This window comes from Neolamprologus brichardi, chromosome 15 (assembly GCF_056152115.1).
Source record: "Neolamprologus brichardi isolate AB-2024 chromosome 15, ASM5615211v1, whole genome shotgun sequence".
In the NCBI taxonomy this organism is placed as follows: Eukaryota; Metazoa; Chordata; class Actinopteri; order Cichliformes; family Cichlidae; genus Neolamprologus; species Neolamprologus brichardi.
Genome location: NC_142118.1, coordinates 22,303,690 through 22,322,244, shown reverse-complemented (window position 1 = coordinate 22,322,244; position 18,555 = coordinate 22,303,690). Strand labels below are relative to the sequence as shown.

Below are 18,555 nucleotides of genomic sequence, written 5' to 3'. Positions count from 1 at the left end.
CGTAGCCTCATGGTGGTTTTACATGTTCACCTGACTCCTGTGGTGTGGTGGTTGAGTTACAGACCACATGCCCCCCCCCCCCCCCGCTTCCCCTTCTGCTGATCGCTACAACATACAGCCGAATACAGACTGTATATAAAAGACGGACACATCCACTGTGACATTACCCATTAGTTTGAGGCTTCAAAACTGCTGTTCAATTTTGGTTTTATGTATGCTGAATATGCCATTTTTAATTTTTCACATGAGGTGAGCAAAGTTACTCAATAGGGTGGAGTGCTGATTGATTAGTTAACAAATAATTTTAGGATTTCACCCACAGGTGCTTTTTTTTAAGAATCAGTCTGAGGATTTCAGGCATCACCAACTTAGCTTTTGAAACCAGGCATCGTGAATAAGAGTGGATCTAACAGTGACACTGAAGGACATTACAGTTTACACTGTAGTGACACTAAAGCCTACCCTGCTTTACTGTCCCTTTAGAAACCAAGTGCTAAAACTGAGAAGGTAAACGTTTTATTCAATAAGACTTAAAATTAATGACCGAGACCATGCAGCTATCAGGAAAGTGGTCACTTTATTTTTGATCTCAGTAAAAAGTAAGGTAATTTTCCTCTCATATGTATTTTTAAACCAGAGCAGGCGCCCCCTGTTGGCCAATAAATATTGCTAGATTAGATAAATGGCTTCACTTTACACAGAGCCTTTAGGGCAGCTTCAAGTGGTAACTCGTTTCCAACTAGGAACTAGCTAGCTTTCAAAATAAAGCAATCTAACATATTACACCACTGCCGCCTGCTGCGGCTTTTATCCTGCGGTAGGTTTTTAAAATTATAGCCCGAGGGGAAAACCCATCAAATATGCCTGAAGAGGAGGACTCATTCATCATAATCTGTGCGATGAAAGAGATAAATGGATTGTGACACATAACACTCTTAGACATAAACACATGTAATAAAGCACTTTTTACACTCAGGCGGGCCACTTCCTGTCTCGTTTGTGGGATTTTGTTCAGAAAGTCCTGACTCAGTGCTTAGAACCGTTAGCAGCAACTGGTCTTTCAAAATAAGACAGATTTCAAAAAATAATAATAATAATAATTCAAAATGAGCCTCGTAATATACTTGGGTAATGTGTATGTGTGGGGATACACTGATAGTAGTTAGTGTCTTTATATTTTGTGCCATTCTTAGCACTAGCATGCAAAACAGGAGATCATCAGTGAATAAAGCACCTAAGAAGGTTTTGTTTAAAAGAGAATGAACTTTAAAACTGGTGCAGGAAACCCCGATAATCAGTAAATATGATTTTAGTCCTTGAATATAAATTTAAAGTGTATTAGGAAGAAGAACACCAACATTTACGTCTTTTATTTGAATTGCAAAGTTTCTGTGCTCTATTCGTTTCACAGCCGCGCTGAACTATCTGTAAAAGCGCTGCGCCAGCCTGCTGACCTTTGACCCCTTTCAGTGAACTATCATCAGTTTATTCTCACTGCAACAATTTTTCCACTTAGATGGAAGTTTTTTTTGTTAAAATCATGACCTCATCGCCTGTCGTGGTCCGGCTTCTTTCCAAAGTCAAAGATTAGTTAACCTTTCCGTATGAGGAACAGATGACAAGTGATGAAACAAATTCACAGAAACGCCACACTGGGAAACTACCAGAAGCCCACAGCAGCTGAAATAGGTAGAATTAAATCAAGAATTAGATTTTCTGCTGAAAAGCATGAAGATTCCTCAGCAGCTACAGCTCCTTTTTCTCTTTTAACAGGAAGTTTACAAATGTTGTGGTGACAGCTCCACGTTTGGGTCACTGTCCATGTCTAATGCAAAGTCGTTCTCTGTTTAGTTCCCAGACTAAAAAAAAACCCCAGAGAAAATCTAATGTTTGAGTCGGTGCTGCTTTGCTTGAGGCTGAATGCCTCTGCAGGGGGGGACAGGCCAATAATCTTTCGTAAAACTTTCTCTCAATACTTGTTATTTGAGCATTTAGTCCATATAAGGAAAATGGACTAAATGTATTGCATATTTACATTAATGTGCATTTGATCACTATCATCATAATTAAAGAACATTTGAAAATACATCAAAATACAGTCTGAAAGTTTAAAAATAATATATCTCAGGCTTCAAGCTGCCCTGAATGCTAGGTTTCAGACGTTTTTTTCTACTTGGCTCTGAATGTCAGTGAGACTGGATCTCTTACAGGTGGATGACCTGTTTACCTGCAGAGAGCTCCGCAGTCAATGGAGAAATTCGTTTCATGCTTCTTTCACGCCTGGTGACCGTTATTCAGGCCCCCTTGTCAACCAACCAATCAGCATCAGGCAGACGCATACGTCATCTGCTTCCAGCAATGCACAGTCTGGACTTTTGAGAACTGCGTGGGTTATAACTTCTCTCTGCTTGTTGGATAAACGGTAACATGTATGCAAACAGACATTTGTGGAACCATGAACTCCTTTCTGATTGGTCATCTTAGGTACAGAAGTCCCATCCACCTGCTGTAAAGGCCTTCTGTTTATGAAGGGTAGCTAATCAGAATAAAACTGGCTTAAAGGGGCTCATTTCAGACCCATATTAGATAAATAGGGATTATTCTGAAGCGTGAATCATGCAAAGCTACCCTAGTAGAGTCCAAGAATGAAAATTAGGAGCTGGAACTAGAAACATACTGTTGATTGTTTGGCCTGTTCCTCCACTTATCATTCAGATGGTGCCTAAAACAAGTAATGAATGAATAAATAAATAAAAATCTTGGTTTTAGCAGTAAACTTAACCACTTCATCTGACTGTTCTTAAAGCCCTGCGTTTTAACATTAGTGAGACAGGTCTGTCATTCCAAAGCAGTATTTTTTAAGTTGGCATCATCAGTGTGATGGAGTGTATTGAAATCCATACCTTGGTTGTCTCCTTACCTTAACCATGTGCACTTTACAGAAAGTGAAAGCAAGAGTAAAATCGGAAAAATAAAAGTCCAAGTGAGACACAAACACAAGAACTCGCAGGACCAGCTTGTGCTTGTGCGTTAGTCCTACACAGAGCTACAGTTAGGGCCAGAAATATTTGGACAGAGGCAACTTTTTTTTTCTAATTTTGGTTATGTACATTACTTCAATTAATTTTGAATGAAACAACTCAGTCTGAAGTGCAGACTTTCAGCTTTAATTCAGTGGGTTGAAGAAAGAGATTCAAATACATAAAAATGTGAGAAACTAAAGCTTTTTTTTTTTTTTTTTTTTAAACACTATCTCTTCATTTCACGGGCTCAAAGTAACTGGACACCCTAACTAACTGAAAATAAAATGTTCATTTCTAATACTTGGTTGAAATCCCTCTGCTGGTAATGACAGCCTGAAGTCTTGAACCCATTGACACCACCATAGCTGGCTGTCATGATGAGGTTTGTCTCTTTACTGTGGAAATGATTCTGCGATCATCCACCACTGCTGTCCTTAGTGGGCGTCCAGGTCTATTTGTGTTTCTGAGTTCATTAGTGCTTTCTTTCTTTCTCGGGATGCACCAAACTGTAGATTTTGCCACTCCTGCTATTGTAGCAGGAGTGGAAAAGGAGTGGGTTTTTTTCCCTGTTTTCGCATATTAAGGATGGCTTGTTTCACCTGCATGGAGAGCTCCTTTGACCGCATGTTGTCTGTTCACAGCAACATCTTCCAAATGCAAGCATCACACCTCAGATCAGCTCCAGACCTTTTATCTGCTTAAGTGATAATGACATAACGAAGGAATTGCCCACACCTGCCCACTAAATAGCCTTTGAGTAAACTGTCCAATTACCTTTGGTCTATTTAAAAACAGGGTGGCACATGTAAGGGAGCTGAAACTCCTAAACCCTTCATCCGATATACAGTCCTGATCAAAAGTTTAAGACCACCTGAAAAATGGCAAAAAAACTCATATTTTGCATGGTTGGATCTTAACAAGGTTCCAAGTAGAGCTTCAGCATGCAACAAGAAGAAATGGGAGTGAGACAAAACATTTTTTGAGCATGCAATTTATTGAAAACAACACTTAAACTGAAACAGGCTGTTTTACAGCTGATCAGAAGTTTAGGAACACACCTCCAAAAAACCCAGAAACCCTTAAAAGCAGAAATCAAAGTTCCAACCACCGTTTTTGTTGATCACTTCAAAAATTCGTTGCGGCATGCTTAATGCAAGCGCTTCAAAGAAGTGAGTGGAAACATTTCTCCAAGTTGTGAAGACTGTCTGGAACTGTTGTCCATTTTTTTAACTTCCCTTGCCATCCCCAAAGGTTCTTAATTGGATTTAGATCAGGAGAACAAACATGATGGTCCAAAAGAGTGATGTTATTCTCCTGGAAGAAGTCCCTCCTCCTGTAGTCATTGTGTACTGTAGTGTTGTCCTATTAAAAAAAAAACCAGTCATTACTACACAGACGAGGGCTCTCAGTCATGAGAGATGCTCTCAGCAACATCTGGACATAGCCAGTGGCCGTATGACATCCCTTCATTGTTCCACTGAAGGAAAAAGCACCCCAGACCATTATGGCGCCCCTCCACTGTGGTGCATAGAAAACATCTCAGGTGGGATCTCCTTGTCATGCCAGTAACGTTGGAAACTGTCAGGACCATCCAGGTTAAACTTTTTCTCATAAGAAAAAACAAAACAAAAACCCTTTCTTCCACCTTTCAATGCAAATTGCAAAGTCCAAACAGTCAGTTCTGTGGCGTTAAGGAGACGAGGCCTTTGAAGACGTTTTTTGTTTTTGATGCCCTTCAGTCTCAGATGCCGTCTGATAGTTATTAGGCTGCAGTCAGCACCACTAACGGCCTTAATTTGGGGCGAGGATTGTCCAGTGTCTTGACGGACAGCCAATTGGATCCTCCAGCTCAGTGCTGGTAAAAATTTTGGGGGGGTTTCCTTGACTTTTTTGTTCCATAACCCTCGGGATCATTTAAGAAATTCCAAATTACTGTCTTACCCAATCCCATCTCAGCAGTGACGGCACGACCCTGCTTATGTGGTTCAACAACCCGACCGCGTTCAAAAAGGAAACGTTTATTTGCCTTTGCCATCAGAACATCATGACAGTGTGACCACCTGAGAGAAAATGAAAATTTTTTGCACAGATTTTGCCTTTTAAGGACATATGGTTCTAAACTTTTGATCAGCTGTAAAACATCCTGTTTTAGTTTAAGTGTTGTTTTCAATAAATTGCATGCTCAAAAAATGTTTTGTCTCACTCCCATTTCTTGTTGCATGCTGAAGCTCTACTTGGACCTTGTTCCAACCATGCAAGATATGAGTTTTTTTTGCCATTTTTCAATTGGTCTTAAACTTTTGATCAGAACTGTATATGGACCTAACTGTACTTCTTGTAGCCTACAAACAGGAGGATTTCTTTGGCCAGAATTATTTTTTTAATTGGGAAATCACCACCAGACAGATCACTCAGCTTGATGGAGTACTCAGATTTGAAGTTTAAATAAACGCATACTGGCTTAATAAAGACACGCCTATATATTTGTATGAAATCAATAGAAGTTACAAAGAAACACCAACACATGTAAAAATGGAACTTCTCACTACCTCTCACAACTTTCTCTGTTTCCTTTTTGTTATTTTCTGCACAATTCCTGAGAAATAATGACATTAACTTCTCTGCAACACGACATCTATAAGTAAAGACTTCATTTAAAGGAAATGTGGCAGTGGTTTTGCAGGTTTTATTTCCTTAACCATACAGCGTATATACCTCACTGCTGGCCATTTTCATACATGAGGTTTTCCAGCTTTTGAGAGCACAAACTCTACTTAATGGCACCCAGACACTTGAGACTTCACTCACAGCTGGTCCTGCAGTAAGTAAAGATGTATATGGTGTTTCTCCTAATTGCCTGTATAGTGTATTTAAAACACTGTAACATGGTTTGTAAAACAAGCAGCAGTGGTTTCTGATTTATTGATAACCTAATTTAAAAAAAAAAAAATTGGCTCCATCCTTTGATGGTGTTTTTAATTTTCCTTTTTATTTATATCATAATTCATGCGGGTAAATAAAAGTCCATCTCAAATCTTCTAAGTAACTTGATTAGTGAGGAAATAAGGAGCTAATTCGAAGAGTTTGTGCTCTTGCAGCTTTGTGAAGGGTGTGTGTGTTTTTGTGATAAAGTGTGTGTGCAGTGGATTTGGAGTTCAGCAGCTTCTGCAGCCTGCAGACGGAGCAGGTGGAGCAGCTTCCTGCTGAGCTGAGCAGGATGTTAGCAGCGTGCAGAAAGCATGCAGTGTGGATCCTGCAGGCTGCTGTGACGGCAGGAAACAACCCAACAGGTGACGAGGCACAAGCTGCGTGGATCACGTTAGATGTAACACACACACACACACACAAAGTGCATCATGAATTATGGCTGAGGTCTCGTCACTAATACCCTGCAGTCATTCGCCGTGCGGCTACACACTGCCTCTCAAAAAAAGAGAGACGCTGACAGTCAGAAACACGGGAACAGGACGGTCTGATCAGGGACACAGTAAACAACAACAACAACAACAACAAAAAAGCTGTAGAAACTATTTGGTGTCTGAGTTCTCAGAGGAGATGAAACTCAGCTCACGCTGGCCTACTTGTGATGGGCACATCCTCCGAAAACACTGCAACCCTGATCCTTTTGTGGCTCTTTGTACTTGCTGTTAAAAAATCTCAATTAAAAACTGTTTTTAAACTTGTCTGCTGGAGTCAGGGGCAGTTTATTCCTCGATACAGTTGCTGTAACCACCGAGGCCCTAACCTTGGACAACCAGGGGCACCTCATCCTCAGCATTCCCGTGGAAGCACTTAAAGTTAAAAGGGCAGAGAGGTAAGGAGGCTGAAACCCATGCAATGACTTAAAAGCAAGCAATAAAATATTAAAAGCAGTTTTAACACTGACAGGATTCTAGTATGAGTGATGTGTGGTCATGCTTTTATGTGCTGGTGGAGAGCTGCAGGCTCATGCAACTGCATCGAAGGCGATATTTTTTTTCTTCAATGGTCAACCACTCAACTCTGATTAAAGGAAAAAAAACAAGACAAAATAACTTCATTAACTCTGTTATTGATCAGTTATTACTTTCTAAAGTTGAAGCTAAGTAGGTTTGGATTGTGTTATAAGAGCTCTGCTTTAGCTCGTTGTCCAATAGGAGGAAATAAAATTGTGTCTAGAGGGCATGGAGGACGATGCTGCAGTCACTCAGCTGGCCTGATGTTGTTTCTTTAATCAGCAGAACAGGTTTCAGTTGCACGTTTATTCTTTAAACATGACAAAACATGCATTAGATTAGACAAAGTGCTCCTCTCTACATCAATATTGATTTAATACATAAAACCAATAAAAAAAGAACATTTCTGCACATTTATGGCTTTATATGTTTAGCTGTTTTATTGTCATGCAGAAGCACTCCTCCTGCATGATTCACGGTTTGAAATAATTCTTGGTTACCTCACACTGGACAAGTTCATCAACTTAGCTGAAGCAAGTGTATCATGGAAGGTACCAAGCTTTTATTTTGAAATTCCGCATGAATGAGGAGTGAGCTGTAGCTCTAACCGTGACAAAAAAGTTTGTCGATTAAATCCATTAAAAACTGAGCAAATATATATGCTAAATGTACAGTTTACATATAGAAAGCAGAGAAAATCTTTACTATTATAAAAACAATAAGTGAAAAGGTCGTGAACTTCTACTGGGCATGTGTCAGCTCCTCCTCCGTGTCTGCAATGCTGTTCCTTATTGATTTTCCCACCTGAATACAAGAATATTCAGCCAGATGTTGAATGAGATAACAGCCCGTGGGCCAGTATATAAAGGTGGACTCTGACACTATAGAGCATCATCAGCTTATATTCAAATTGATGACTGCTAACCTAACTATGACAATGGACGCCCCGGCTGCATGTAAATTTTACCACGGACGTGCACTTCCTGTCCAGCATGTTTTTATAAAAGACAATTCACAAAATAACATAATCAGATACTATCAACAATCGATCGGCAATCGTGGCTCAAGAGTTGGGTGTTCGTCTTGTAATTGGAAGGTTGCCGGTTCGAGCCCCGGCTCGGACAGTCTCGGTCGTAGTGTCCTTGGGCAAGACACTTCACCTGCCGCCTACTGGTGATGGCCAGGGGGGCCGATAGCGCGATATGGCAGCCTCGCCTCTGTCAGTCTGCCCCAGGGCAGCTGTGGCTACAACTGTAGCTTGCATTCACCAGTCTATGAATGTGAGAGTGAATGAATAGTGGTATTGTAAAGCGCTATATAAATACAATCCATCATTATTATTATTATTTCATGCACACTCCCAGCTTTGAAATAATCTCACATCTTCCTCTCCTATCCGGCCTAAGAATGACATTTTCACACATTAATGTTTTATTTTCTCCCTGGAAAATACACCAACTGTACTTTCACCTCACAGGCATTAATCATACGTCATATGAAACCATGTTTAATACGAACTTACTGGAACAAGAGATAGAGGCCCCTTTAATCAAACCGAATGAAGCATTTAAACTTTTTATTTTTATTTTAAAAAAGCTTTCAGAAAATCACCTGGAGCAAAGAAACCTCTGAAAGCAGGACTAAAGCAGGAAGCGGACTGGGTGAGGTCTGAACCAGAAGTGAAAACACTTCAGATCAGCTGCCATGACGATGCATTTGGTCTCCATCCAATCGTGTTGGATATGGAGCCGTCAGCTGACGTTTGCTCTGAGGTGAGCAGAGAAGCGCACTGAGAGGACCGTTAATGCACCAGAGTGTGTGTTTAATACACACTGATCCTCTCTTTATGGGTAATCCTCCATTAACCGGGTTTACACACACACACACACACACACACACACACACACACACACACACACACACACACACACACACACACACACACACACACACACACACACACACACACACACACACACACACACACACACACACACACAGAGTAATTTTCCCTAACTCTTCTCTGATGCTATCACCAAACTCCACAGTCTGATTTTGGTCATTAAGGGTCTCAGAGGTCAAAACCTGCAGGCTCTAAGCTTTAACCTTTGACCTCCAGACAGCACGGTGGAGCCAAAACTCCTGATTTATTAAAGACTATGACACATATGACACAAACCACACGCACAATTTTAAAAGGTGCCTCTAGTCCCATGTGTGCTTTAAGTACAGCAGGTGAAAAAAAAACGTTTAATTTTAGCAGGCGTCTAGTACAATATTATTCTGCTTACATTAGCATTAGTGATATCTCCCTGTTAACAGCTTGTTTCCTGCACGTTGGGGTGTTTTAAATGCCAATGGTACTTCTCATGTAGATTGTTTTGTGAGGTTGTGTTTGCACAGTGGCCAACTTTGACGCTGAGTAGGTGCTGTGATGACAAAAGTAGAAGAAAAACTGAAACTTCTGGCTCCCACAGATTTCCCTTACATGCATCTGCTGTTAATAACACCAATATCCAACAGGGAATAAGAGATAAATCCTAGTTGCTAAGTTACTGTGTTACAGAAACCAAAACATGACAAGCGACTTAAAAAGCAACTAAGGGAACAAAAAACCTCAAAGGTAAAAAAATAATACATTTCTTCTTTCAGCTGCTCCCTTTATGAGTTGCCACAGCAGACCATCTGCCTCCATCCAACCCTTTCCCAGCATCCTCTTCTGTCACTTCAACCCTCTGCTAGTCCTTCACTACATCCATGAATCTTCTTTTTGGTCTCCCTCCTGTCTAGAACCTCCATCTTTGACATCCTTCGTCCCTCCTCTGCACATATCTAAACCTCTCATTCTGAGCTGTTTCCTCTGATTCGCTCATCCCTAATCTTGTCCATCCTGGTCACACTTCAGCTTCACCTCCTGTTTTTCCTCCTGAGCCTTTATGAAAGATTACATTAAAGACCCTCCTTTATGTTGAGAGAAAATAAAGGTTCGCTGTGCCAAAAGCCTTGAAGCAAATACAAAAGCTAAAAGAGAAATGTTTCTGCACAAAATATCTGAACATTACCTAAAAAGAAGACTGTGTTTGAAACCAAAGCATAGAAGGATGACGCGCACCTGCACTACGAGCACTTCACTGTGATTGGTTGCTTGTTATAGTTGAAGAAACAGAACGTTTAAAAATAATCCTGGTCAATAAAAGAGCTGCTTAAGATCATGTTTATGTATCCAATTACATCTCAGTGCTTGAAGAGAGAGGGCTGTGTGTAGAAAAGGCTGTAACTTGATGATGGCTGAAACAGTGTTTTTGTTTAACCCATTGCTGCTGTCGTCATCTACAGGCAGAAAACTAAAAGTTGTGTCACCGCCCAGAAACTTCTGGACCAAACAGAAAAAAAAAGTCCCAGCAACTGCTGTTTGTGTCACACCTAGCAGAAGGAGGTGAAAACATTTGGGCTGGTAGCGACGTGAAGAGCACAAACAGATAAAACCGCTGCTGTCTTCCGCTGCTCCAACAAAACTCTCGATCGCGCTTGCCGTGTGCGTGCAATTAGCCTGGAGGGACGGCGGTAAAATGTGCTGATGGGAAACGTGAAGGCAAACAGCTGCGAGTGTTTTCCCCGGCATCCGCTCGTCTCTGTCACCTCGCACAGGAAACAACAGGATGCAGCGCAGAGAGGGCCAAGGTTGTCAGAGCGAGTGAGAGCGAGTGGGAGTTTCATTCATCCACTTGTTAAAAATCAGTGCTCAATGCAAAATATGAAAACAAAACTCACCAAATCGTGGCTGTCCATTAATAAAACAGTGCTTATGTTACCTGAGTGAGGACTGAATCCGTTTAAATGCTATGAAATTGGCTCATGGACAACACTCTGTTCCCTGCTCTCTTTCTGAGACCTTTGAACTCTTTATTATTTGTTCTTTTTATCCAAAGAGGAGCTCAGGTCAAACTTTCTGCTGCTCGCTTTGAATATCCGGAGGTCACTGCAGGAGACCAAACTACAATCTTCATAAATTAATCATTAATTCCTTTAATTTAACACCCTCCTGCAGCAGCTGTTTAAGGCCACCTGACTCCCCTGTCTTCCAGTCTAATAACCTCACATAAAAGCTTTGCAGCACCGCGACTGGCACAGCTGGCATGAAATTCATCAGCACATATTACTTTATCCATTTATCTGCTGCTAATAAAGGACAATAACTGCTGATTGAGCTCATCTTTCAGAAGTCTACATCAATGTTGACTGATGGTTAGATCCACTGATTGGCTGGAAAGATTAAAAATGTAAGATTTTACCGATTACTTTTAAAATCACTGCTTACTCGTATTCTCTACAAAGAAACATGTCACAGGGCTTATCTTACATTTGTGTAGTATTATTAAGTTTTTATTCAACCAGGAAAATAGAGTCGTGATTAATAAAGTCCTCTGTTAGAGCCCTGGCCCATAAATTCATCCATTTTCATTGTGGTTTGCAACTCATTGTTTCCTGTTGCAAATGCAGTCAAATCTAAAATCCTGCTCTTTCCTTATTTAATACTTTTGCAAAGCCAATCACTGAGCCCGATCAGCCCCCCTGGTGGGCTGCACTTCTGCCCCGACTAATGCTAAAGTGAGCAGCAGTGCTGAGAGACGCATGTTTGAGGTCAATGATTGAGAGGTGAATGTTTGCTTTTGGAGTTTGAACCCTTTAACCCCTCACATCGATCCCACACTTGGGATTTTCCTACCTGTCTTACGTAATTAGTATCTGATTGGAGCAGAGCAGATCTTCACACAGACTCTGAGTCAGGTAAGACTCTCCTCACAGATGTACACCATGTTGAACTCAAAGTTTCCAGAGAGCTGAACTAAATCTGATAATCTGATCCTGGCTGCCAACGATGCACCGATCCGACTTCACCACCTCTGCTATAGTACTGCCGACAGTCCTGATCCAACACCAGTGTTAAATTAATAAGCTGCGGGGTGGCGGTCAGCACTGTCAGCTCACAGCAAGAAGGTTCCTGATCTTCCAGCCCCATCCGATTGTTTAATTAACAGTAAAGAAAATGGAGGGATTGATGGGTTCGTCGCTGTGAGGAAGGAACTGGGAAGAACCAGCTGAATCCGCTCAGGGTGTGCTCACATCAGGCACCGCTGCCTCGTACTGTGCCTGACGATAACTTATAACCCAGTCTGAGTCTCTCTGCTCTCTTTTGCACTCACTTTCTGTTTGACGCACAGACAGGTGCTTTTCAAATGCACGCTTGCAAAGCACAGGTTTCGTGATTTTGCATTTTGCAGATTAATTGAGGAAGAAGTGGCACACTGTCCTCTCACATATTTACTAATTAGTGATTTCTGCAGAGCCAGCCATCTGTCGAAGAAGTGTAGGATAGCGATCGCACTAATGCTTGCTTGAAGAGGTAAGCCAGGCTATGTTTGGCCTAACCGGGGAGGCATGCACATTGGTCAAACCAAGCGATCTTTGACGGCCTATCGCAGTCGGGCATGGCACCAACCACTTGCTGTAACTACGCCTAAGTTCCCTAACTTTGTATAAATTTACTGGATTTACAAATTTACTAGGGCGCTATTTACTAGTTTAAAAAGATAGATGAAAAAAGTCCAAGGCAAGAACCATCAACAAACTGGTTTCCACAGTCATTTTCCAAAGATGCCTAAAGTCAGACCACAACACATCCACTTGCTTTCCTGCAGTTTAGAGGACATTGCAGCGCAGTCACTGGAGACTAACTTTAAAGCACAAAAATCTCACAAAATGTGTTACAGAGACTCACTTTGTGTGTGTCAGATTCATTACAACATGAGGAACATGCACACAAACACACACTACAAAAACATCCTCCCTCCTCAGATACCCCCGCGTGTGTTAAACTGACCTCAGCGCTTCCTTTGCATTCATTCAGGAGCAATATGACCACAGTTAAAAGAAAAAAGAAAAAAAAAGGGTTTCGACACCAACTCAAAGCCGCCCAGTGCTGAGATTTCACAAACGAGCTTACGCCTTTCAGAGCTGCGACTTTTTACTGATAAAAGTTCACAACTGCAGCAGAAACTCCAGATTTTACAATCTCTTAAAGATAAATGGAAACAGCCGATAGTGTGACCCGATCTGAAGAGAAACGGCAAAATCAAAAACACATCTGCTGAAAAACCACAGAGAAAGAACACAAAACGCTCCAGCTAAAGGCAAAAGGACCAGCAGATTCTGCTCTGCGTCTCATTTCAGATCTGAATTATGGAATATGAAGTTGATCACAGAAGATTTGAATGGTTTCCGACCAAAACATCATCAGATAAACCACAGAAGACCAATGGGTCATGGTAGAAATTGGTCTGTGTTTGCACACTGCCTTTGCAATACTTTTCGTATTGAAGTCTTCCTTTTATACCATGAGAAACAGGAATGTTTGATGAATAATAACCCTCTGTGGGTGAATAATACAGCAGGAGACCGAAAATGTTCAAAGTAACATCCCCCACTGTAATCTTCAGCTCACGAATCTGCTGTAAAAATGTACCCGTTACAGCTACTCCACAACAGTAGCCATTATATTAGTTACATGATACTAGGATCGCCTTAATTCTCCGTGGCAGAGATTCAGGGTGCTGGAAACATTCCTTTAGAGATTGTAGGTTCAAATTTGCTGGCCGCACATCCCTGATGTGAATCTCCAGTTCCATCACATCTCAAAGGTGCTCTGTTCGACTGAGATCTGCTGACTGTGGAGGCCGTTTGAGTACAGAGAAGTCATTGTCATGTTAGGGAAATGAGTTTGAGACGGTTTGAGCTTTGTGACATGATGTGTTATCAGAAGATTGGCGCGCTGAGGTCATACAAAGATGGATGTGGTCAGCAGCAATACTCGGGTAGACTGTGGGGTTTACACGATTCTCATTTGGTCCCAAAATATCCAAAGTGTGCCAAAGCAGGAGTGGAACATGGTGTGGTCTTCTGATGCTATAGCCATCTGCTCCGGAGTCTGAAACGTTCTTCTTCTGCAGACCTTGACTGTAACGAGTGATACTTTGAGTTATTGTTGCCTTCTATGACCTTAAACAGCCTGGCCTCTGTCACTCACTGGGAATTTTCTTTTTTAATATCACTCTCTGTAAACTCAGAGTTTATTATTTGGGAAAGTCCCAGCAGATCTACGGTTTCTGAAATCTCAGACCAGCCATTTGATACCAACAACCATTCAAAGCCACTTAAACCACCTCAAGCACCCAGCTCATTAATTAAATTAATATACTGCATTTTATTCTTTAGTAACTAATCAAAGCCAGTCTGTGTACATTCTGAACATTAACAGTATCATTTTTAGCAGTTTTCTGATACACACAGTCTAACATCTTTCGCATGAATCGCCCTCTGTACTTGAGGCACAAGTACAATACGTTTAATATTACAACATTTTTTTTAACTTCTTCTTTCACTGTGGTTTTTCAGTCATCACTTTTAATGGCCAGGACTTTAATTAAGGAAGCGGCAAGTTTCCCCACTTACGGTGACCTCAGAGATCACGCTGTCAAGCACAGGAAGACATCTGCCTACCAGCGAGCCCACTAACACAGACACCGTTCCAGTACTTCTTACACTAACTTTGGTCATTTGACATTAAAAACTGGACATAAAGCCCCCTTTTTGAGAGCAGCAGACACAGACAAGGTGATCCTTGCACATGATGTCATCTCACCTGACAAATTGGATGCAAATGAGCTGCAGATATCCTGATTAGATTCGACATGGTTGCGCAGAGCTAAGTAAACATTAAACGCAAACCAATTTCCTTTTTCTGACCACACGATATCGCCCAGACGGAAACAAACCCACTTCCTGGCTCTTATCACAGTGGCAGGTACAATGGAAGCAGGTGAATGAGGTCAGTATCCAGGTCACTCATGTGCTGACATTTAGCAGTTGAATACCAGCGTCGTAATTAGACGCTATTACTGCTGATCATCTGCCATTTTAACAAACTTGCAGGCAGGTGTGTTCACTGCACTTCCTGCAAGACTCAATTCAAGAGAAAAATTACCCAACTTCTTTTATTTCAATTGCAGGCAAAAGCCTGTTATGTATAAAAACTTCCTGCTGGACACGAACAAGCTTCTGGCAGGTAAATGAGCTCATGCAGAGAGCCGAGAATACATTAACAGATCTGACTACACATTTACAGGCAAAACAATTCTCCTCACACATTTATTACAGATTTTACTACTGTCCTCCAGTGTAAATGCTTCTTTCAACACTTTGCAAACATATGTTTTAATATAAAATGATTTTGAAACCCTTGTGCAGACATTTCGTCTAGCACATCTGGATCAGGGAATGAGACTGGAACATGTGCCGTTTTTCCTCACAGACATTCGTCGTTTTCCTCGGGCCAGCGTACAGCTCACCTCGCCACTGTAGTCAGAGAGAAGGGTCTTACTTGACTCAGTCCATGCAAAGTGGTGGCAGCTCTGCTCTTATCTATACTAATTACATAAAACAGGTAGGAAAATGCCAAGTGTGAGATCGATGTGAGGGGTTAAAGGTGACGCTCAAACTCCAAAAGCAAACATTCACCTCTCAATCATCGACCTCAAACATTCCTCCTCTCACTCAGTACTATTACTTAGTTTAGCAGTAGCTGGAGCAGAAGTGCAGCTCACCAGAGGGGCTAATTGGGCCCAGCGATTGGCCAGGAAAGCACACAACAAAACGTGTATACTGCATGTTGTCACAGGAAGCAATGAGTCGCAAATCATACAAATGAGTCAATTAAATTCTTGAGGTTCTCTTCCTTGTTAAATAAAAATGTAATAATACCACATAAATGTAAGATAAGCCCAGTGATACGTTTCTTTGTACTGACGTTCACCTTCAAAGTAAAAGCTGCACCTTTTGCAGCAGCTAAGGTGAGCGCTCTCCATTTCCTGTTTGCACTTTGTCCAAGTTTCACTGCTGCTCGCAGAAGAGTTGATCAAGATGATCCGCTGTAAGCCAAAACACTCATAAGGACATTTTCAGTGCAGCGCTCTCTGCGCTACTGGAACCCCTAACCAACTGTTTGGGGAACACTGGCACTTTCGATATTGAGGAGCAGCAGCTCCACCCTAGTCCCCTTGTGTGTGGCTCAACCTTTGGAGGAGGCCCATCTCCACTGCTCATATTCTGGATCTCATGCTTTCGATCGCCTCGTGGTCATAACTGAGCACAGGAGCGTAGATCAACCAGTAATCGATTAACCACAGTGCAGAAACGGTTATAACTGACTAAAGAACACAAAATTAAACAAAAATTAAATGACAATCAACAAACAACATTCTTATTAACATTCTTTCTTTCATTAGCGCTGAAACTCAAACCTTTTCATTACATCTACAAACAAACTATAAAACAAAAACTATAAGATTGTATACTAACTATATCTATATATTACATAATTAAATTAATATCAATAACACGAGGCCTAAAGTCATATTAAGAAAACTGAGCGTGGGGGTTTAGGGCTCACACAAAATACTCGACAGTTCGGAGAAGTTAAAGCATCCCAGGACACAAAATCTAAAGAGACACTCAACAGAATAACTAAAAGATTTTATAACGAACTTTTAGTTTCAGACAGCAGCTGTGTGATGATCGGGATCAGAGTTCAAGCTGGAAACTTTGTGCTTTTCAAGGGATTTTCTTGACTAATGAGACAACAAATGGAGCTTGAAAGGCTAAGCTGGGATTTTCAAAAGTTAAAAAAAAGCGTTGCTGTTAATGTTTTAATTCAACATCTTACATAAAAGGAAGTAAGTGACAGGATTAAACCTCCTCACATCCACATTTAAAACGTTAAAACTGAAGACTTCACTCCTTTAATAGCATTTTTAATCACTAACATTTATTAAAAAAATAAAATTTTTAATATTTTAATTTAATTCAAGTCGAACTATTCATTCCTGGCTTCAGTTTTTTTTGTACTCTAGTATAGTGGCTTTGCTTTATTCTCTATTCAAAATAATCCTTATTTTATTTAATTTATATGCTAAGCCTTGGTCCACATTGGCTGCATTTAAACTTCTTATTAAGTCATCTGTACCTTGCTTATTTCTAAGAATTTATAAAAACCTGGAAAGGAAACATAAAGGCTTATTTGAAGAGTGTATCAGTAGCGAAAGAGCCCAGGCGAAAGTCATTAATGAGCTTCTCACGGGCTCAAACAATGGACCCGTTTCTCTGCAGTTTATTACTGAGACTGGAAAACATTACTGGGATAAAAGGAACTACATTGTGTGAGTCATACTAAACACTGTTGAGTTTGGTTTAGTTCAAAAGAAGTGTGACCACTGATCACCTGTAGTGGAGTCATTGCACAGGCTTCCTGTAAAACTGAGAAGTCAAACTTGTAATTCTTGGTTTTGAGACCCTGCGTGGTCTCAGAGGTGCTCGTACGCTGCGACCCTGCTCAGGTCATCTGGTTACTGGCTGCTCTCCACCAAGACTGGTGAACACATGTTTACCATATATGCTCCATGCTGCCTGGCATCATAATCAAGGTTGGCACATTCCAAACTTTAAACCACATTAAAATAGGGTTTTTTTCTTATTTTATAAAGTTTAAGCCAGTTTTAATTTTTTTACAGTTGATTTCATTTTACATTCAATCAATCTTTAATTAATTTAACTTCTGGATTTTTTAAACCACCCTAGTGTAGCCTTATGATTGCTGTTTATAATTATATTATTTTTTGGATTATGTACTAACCCGGTTATACTTTCTGTATGAACTGCATATGGAGAACTGATTGATTTTGTTTATGTAAATAATTTATGTACATAAGCCATTATTCTTATGCACTTGAAACACACCTGGAACTATGGAGTTCCACAGGGTTCTGTAGTGGGGCCCATTAAAAAAAAAAAAAAAAAAAAAAAAAAAAAAAACTTGGAAATTTAAATTTGTCCGACCCTGTAGAATCATGCGATCCCCTAAAAAACACAAAAGCAAAAAAAGAAAACAGATTTGGGTGAAGACATTTATCTTGTTGCTGTAGGATATTAGCCTGAGCTCGATCTTTGGCTGCTCTTCTCATCTAATATCTATCAAAAAGGTTTTTAATATGAAAATGGATGTGTGTGTCCATAGAGCTTCTACAGAGACCCAAAACTGCCAAAATCCAAACCAAATGAAAAGACAAATAAATCATTTCATTATGTTGTTTTCTTTTCAGACGTTCCCTTTAGGGGTCTGGTACAACAACCCTCTGTATCTCCTCCTTCACTACATCAGAATCAGAATCCTTTATTAATCCCTAAGAAAATTATGTAATTTATGAATCTCCATTTATCTCTTCCTCTTTTCCTCTTGTCTGGCACCTCAATCGTCATCATCCTGTGTCCAATATATCCCACTTCCATACCATCTCACCCTTTCCTCTTTAGTTTTGTCTCCAAGCTGTCCCGCTGATGCACTCATTTCTAATCCAGTTCCACCTTAAATGTGTTGCTTATGGGTTTGCTTGTTAGTTTATTTACCCTGTAATAGCCACCTCATCTGCATACTGAATCGGAAGAGAACAGGGATTTTTTTTTTTTTAAGATGTAAAATGTATGTAGAT

At 40.6% G+C, this 18,555-nt stretch overlaps 1 protein-coding gene across 2 annotated transcripts in view; it reads right to left on the bottom strand.

Annotated features, from left to right (window-relative positions):
• The window catches only part of LOC102784446 (serine/threonine-protein kinase D3-like), a 50,180-nt gene that overhangs the window by 22,308 nt on the left and 9,317 nt on the right, over positions 1–18,555 (bottom strand). The gene's annotated exons all lie outside the window — the stretch shown is intronic.